Here is a 5,701-nt window from a genome sequence, read left to right as displayed (position 1 = left end):
TTAGCTTTTTATTAAATAGTTATCTGCATCTTACAACCAAAGTTTGTATAATAATACACAAGATTGGCTGTAGACCATTGTTAATCATTTACTGTGTAAAAATAACAAAAAACAAAAAGTAAATGCAAAAGTGCATAAATATTTATTTTACGTGTTTGATGTGTGTGGCGGGGCGTGGTCTGCAGTGCCGCTGCATGGGAGGTGGACCCACGGGCGTAAAGTCTGTGCTCTTTCGGCTGTTTTTTGGGTGTGTGTCGGGCTGTCAGTTGAAAAGCTACAGCCGGCTGTGTGGGTACACCAAGCATGTGTGAAAAGTGGTCCATAACGTAATGCTTCAAAGAGTGTTCATGCAAACATTGTCGGGTCTGCCGTGGTACAATGGGACTTCTGCTCATGAACCTGTGTGCACAGCATCTGCAAATCGGGGCTGTGCAAAGTCACTTCATCTTTACCCAAAACTGTAAGCTGTCATCTGTGAGGCGCGAGCGGTGTTTGTTTTTACCATAGTTCACGGTGGAGAATGGCTGCTCTTCTGAGTTTTGCTCTCTGTAGCCGTATGAATGTCAAACTACACTGATTCGCAGCGGCATAGGCACACATAAAATTTCTTCTGAAATTTTCGCTTTCTAGTTATTATTATGTGTGCCTATGCCAAAGAGGCACACATATTACTATTCCTCGGATTTATTATTATTATTATTCTCCAGTTTCCGCCTGAAATTTTGCAGCGAATCTCGCCCCGCAGTTTTGAGACAAGCTTCATATATGTTACCTCATTTTGTGCGGCCGGATCTGGAATGGTGTGCTATGACTTTTGGTCTTTATGAATTTTATAGTTTTTTAAATATTAATATTTTAGTGAAAATTTCCCGCGCTCCTCTGCCGAACAGTTTTGACATTAGGGTTACATATGTTAGATCATTTTGTGCGGCTGGAGCTGGACTATTATGTCATGACTTTTGGTGTTCATGACTTTTATAGTTTTTTAAATATTAATATTTTAGTGCAAATTTAGGCCAATTCATCTTTTGGCGCCAAATAAACAGACTTCATTTGTGGTGTGTTGGCTCTCTCTAGTGGTATGCCGGGAGTGGTACAGCCTGTGTACCCTTATTTGGATTACCGTAATGATGACAATTTCAACGGTGCGCACAGCGTCGCTGCTTTCAGGAGCCATTGGAATTTTAAGGTTGCGCAAATCATTCAAAAGTTACGGTAATGCTTGGTGGAAAACTCAATATCCCACAATTCATAGCACGCCTCTACAGAGTGAACAATGGCGGCCACCACTTCGTTTTATATGTCTTTTATTCGTGTTTCTAGGTCACAAAATAAGCTTTTAAGATATTTTCAGGCGAGAATGTAGGTGTGTAAACTTCAAATATCTGCTTGTTTTATCAAGACATCCCATATTTAGCGACAGTGCTCTGACTACGTCGGTCCTGCCTGACAGCTAGCCGGCTACCTAGCTGGCTACCTAGCTAGCTGCCGCACTTGGCTGCAAATGGATAGCGAGGGGACTCTCTCTGTCGTTTCACCTCCCTGGTCTCTCGCAAATGCTCGCATAGAATCGGAGTTACAGCTGGATGTGGAAAAAATAACTGAGTTGTTTGGTGGTGGAGCTACAACAGAGGGCAGCTACCCACCGGTGTGTGACAGAAAGGACATGCCGCCAACGAGACATATGAGGCCGGGCAGGCGATTGCTAACGCGGTGGTCAATCATGGATCAGGGAAAGCGAAGGCAGGAGCGTGAGGTGAACTGAATTTCAGGTAAGAAGTTATGAACTGCACTCTATTTGGGTCAGATATAAACAGAGTTTAGGTGTAGTTTATTTTCGTTGTGCTGACTTTTTACAATCGTACTGCGTGCTAGCTAGCACGACGGGAGTTTATATACAGCTGTGTGCGCGCTAAGTTACTGACGTTGGACTTTATTTTATTCATAATGGTTAGTTCGTAGAGTTGCCGTACAAACGGAATCGTGCCACATTCAGAGAAAATATTACGATTTATTCTGTCGTTACGAAGCCTCCCCTGTCATTCTCTCGCCTGTTGAAACTTCAGTCATGAAACTGATCAATGATCGGCTTTTCTCTCTTGTTTGTTTATCGCGCTAAACAACAGCAGCACGTTTAAGCTTGATCAGCTGTTGTTAGAATTCATTTGCTTTTAATTTCTAGTATCAGCTGATGTTTGCTGCAGCCACAGCTGTAAAACGGCTGTTCCAAACCAGATATCCTTACTGAATCATCAGAGCTGAACAGGTGATGGAGAAACAGGTTTACCCTTAGGTGACATGAATGAGTTGAAGGGAAGTTATGAACTGTTTCTGAGAGACAAACACCAAGCTCCTTTTTTTGTGTAGCTGACAGCTGGTAACTGTGCAGGGGCGGATCTAGCAAGCTTTTGCCAGGGGGCCAGGTAGGGCATTAACAGAGAAAGGTGGACACAAAGATATACTTTTCTTTCTTACTCTCATACAGGGAGTGCAGAATTATTAGGCAAGTTGTATTTTTGAGGAATAATTTTATTATTCAACAACAACCATGTTCTCAATGAACCCAAAAAACTCATTAATATCAAAGCTGAATGTTTTTGGAAGTAGTTTATAGTTTTAGCTATTTTAGGGGGATATCTGTGTGTGCAGGTGACACTTACTGTGCATAATTATTAGGCAACTTAACAAAAAACAAATATATACCCATTTCGATTATTTATTTTTACCAGTGAAACCAATATAACATCTCCACATTCACAAATATACATTTCTGACATTCAAAAACAAAACAAAAACAAATCAGCGACCAATATAGCCACCTTTCTTTGCAAGGACGCTCAAAAGCCTGCCATCCATGGATTCTGTCAGTGTTTTGATCTGTTCACCATCAACATTGTGTGCAGCAGCAACCACAGCCTCCCAGACACTGTTCAGAGAGCTGTACTGTTTTCCCTCCTTGTAAATCTCACATTTGATGATGGACCACAGGTTCTCAATGGGGTTCAGATCAGGTGAACAAGGAGGCCATGTCATTAGTTTTTCCTTCTTTTATACCCTTTCTTGCCAGCCACGCTGTGGAGTACTTGGACGCGTGTGATGGAGCATTGTCCTGCATGAAAATCATGTTTTTCTTGAAGGATGCAGACTTCTTCCTGTACCACTGCTTGAAGAAGGTGTCTTCCAGAAACTGGCAGTAGGACTGGGAGTTGAGCTTGACTCCATCCTCAACCCGAAAAGGCCCCACAAGCTCACCTTTGATGATACCAGCCCAAACCAGTACTCCACCTCCACCTTGCTGGCGTCTGAGTGGGACTGGAGCTCTCTGCCCTTTACCAATCCAGCCACGGGCCCATCCATCTGGCCCATCAAGACTCACTCTCATTTCATCAGTCCATAAAACCTTAGAAAAATCAGTCTTGAGATATTTCTTGGCCCAGTCTTGACGTTTCAGCTTGTGTGTCTTGTTCAGTGGTGGTCGTCTTTCAGCCTTTCTTACCTTGGCCGTGTCTCTGAGTATTGCACACCTTGTGCTTTTGGGCACTCCAGTGATGTTGCAGCTCTGAAATATGGCCAACTGGTGGCAAGTGGCATCTTGGCAGCTGCACACTTGACTTTTCTCAGTTCATGGCAGTTATTTTGCGCCTTGTTTTTCCACACGCTTCTTGCGACCCTGTTGACTATTTTGAATGAAACGCTTGATTGTTCGATGATCACGCTTCAGAAGCTTTGCAATTTAAGACTGCTGCATCCCTCTGCAAGATATCTCACTATTTTTGACTTTCTGAGCCTGTCAAGTCCTTCTTTTGACCCATTTTGCCAAAGGAAAGGAGGTTGCCTAATAATTATGCACACCTGATATAGGGTGTTGATGTCATTAGACCACACCCCTTCTCATTACAGAGATGCACATCACCTAATATGCTTAATTGGTAGGCGGCTTTCGAGCCTATACAGCTTGGAGTAAGACAACATGCATGAAGAGGATGATGTGGACAAAATACTCATTTGCCTAATATTCTGCACTCCCTGTAAACACCAAGCTCCTTTTTTGTGTAGCTGACAGCTGGTAACTGTGCAGGGGCGGATCTAGCAAAGCTTTTGCCAGGGGCCAGGTAGGGCATTAACAGAGAAAGGTGGACATAAAGATATACTTTTCTTTCTTACTCTCATATAAAATATTTAGCATTTATTAAATGCTTATCTGAATCTTACAACCAAAGTTTGTATAATATACACAGATTGGCTGTAGACCATTGTTCATCATTCAGAACACTGTGTAAAAATAACAAAAAACAAAAAGTGAATGCGAAAGTGCATACATATTTATTTTATGTGTTTGATGTGTGTGTCGGGGCGTGGTCTGCAGTGCCGCTGCAGGGGAGGTGGACCCACGGGTGTAAAGTCTGTGCTCTCTTGGCTGTTTTTTGGGTGTGTGTTGGGCCATGAGTTGAAAAGCTACGGCTGCCTGTGTGGGTACACCAACCATGTGTGAAAAGTGGTCCATAACGTAATGCTTCAAAGCATGTTCATGCAGACATTGTCGGGGTCTGCCGTGATACAATGGGACTTCTGCTCATGAACCTCTGTGCACAGCGTCTGCAAATCGGGGCTGTACGAAGTCACCTCATCTTTACCCAAAACTGTAAGCTGTCATCTCTGAGGCGCGAGCGGTGTTTGTTTTTATCATAATTCATGGTGGAGAATGGCTGCTCTGCTGAGTTTTGCTCTCTGTAGCCGTATGAATGGCAAACTACACTGATTAGCCGCGGCATAGGCACACATAAAATTTCTTCTGAAATTTTCGCTTTCTAGTTATTATTATTCTCCAGTTTCCGCCTGAAATTTTGCAGCGAATCTCGCCCCGCAGTTTTGAGACAAGCTTCATATATGTTACCTCATTTTGTGCGGCCGGATCTGGAATGGTGTGCTATGACTTTTGGTCTTTGTGAATTGTATAGTTTTTAAATATTAATATTTTAGTGAAAATTTTCCCGCGCTCCTCTGCCGAACAGTTTTGACATTAGGGTTACATATGTTAGATCATTTTGTGCGGCTGGAGCTGGACTATTATGTCATGACTTTTGGTGTTCATGACTTTTATAGTTTTTTAAATATTAATATTTTAGTGAAATTTAGGCCAATTCATCTTTGGCGCCAAATAACAGACTTCATTTGTGGTGTGCTGGCTCTCTCTAGTGGTATGCCGGGAGTGGTACAGCCTGTGTACCCTTATTTGGATACCGTAATGATGACAATTTCAACGTGCGCACAGCGTCGCTGCTTCAGAGCCATTGGAATTTTTAAGGTTGCACAAATCATTCAAAGTTACGGTAATGCTTGGTGGAAAACTCAATATCCACATTCATAGCACGCCTCTACAGAGTGAACAATGGCGGCCACCACTTCGTTTTATATGTCTTTTATTCGTGTTTCTAGGTCACAAAATAAGCTTTTAAGATATTTTCAGGCGAGAATGTAGGTGTGTAAACTTCAATATCTGCTTGTTTTATCAAGACATCCCATATTTAGCGACAGTGCTCTGACTACGTCGGTCCTGCCTGACAGCTAGCCGCTACCTAGCTAGCTGCCGCACTTGGCTGCAAATGGATAGCGAGGGGACTCTCTCTGTCGTTTCACCTCCCTGGTCTCTCGCAAATGCTCGCATAGAATCGGAGTTACAGCTGGATGTGGAAAAAATAAC

The sequence above is a fragment of the Oreochromis niloticus genome, unplaced genomic scaffold (genome assembly GCF_001858045.2).
Source record: "Oreochromis niloticus isolate F11D_XX unplaced genomic scaffold, O_niloticus_UMD_NMBU tig00008304_pilon, whole genome shotgun sequence".
In the NCBI taxonomy this organism is placed as follows: Eukaryota; Metazoa; Chordata; class Actinopteri; order Cichliformes; family Cichlidae; genus Oreochromis; species Oreochromis niloticus.
This window is presented reverse-complemented; position numbering follows the sequence as displayed.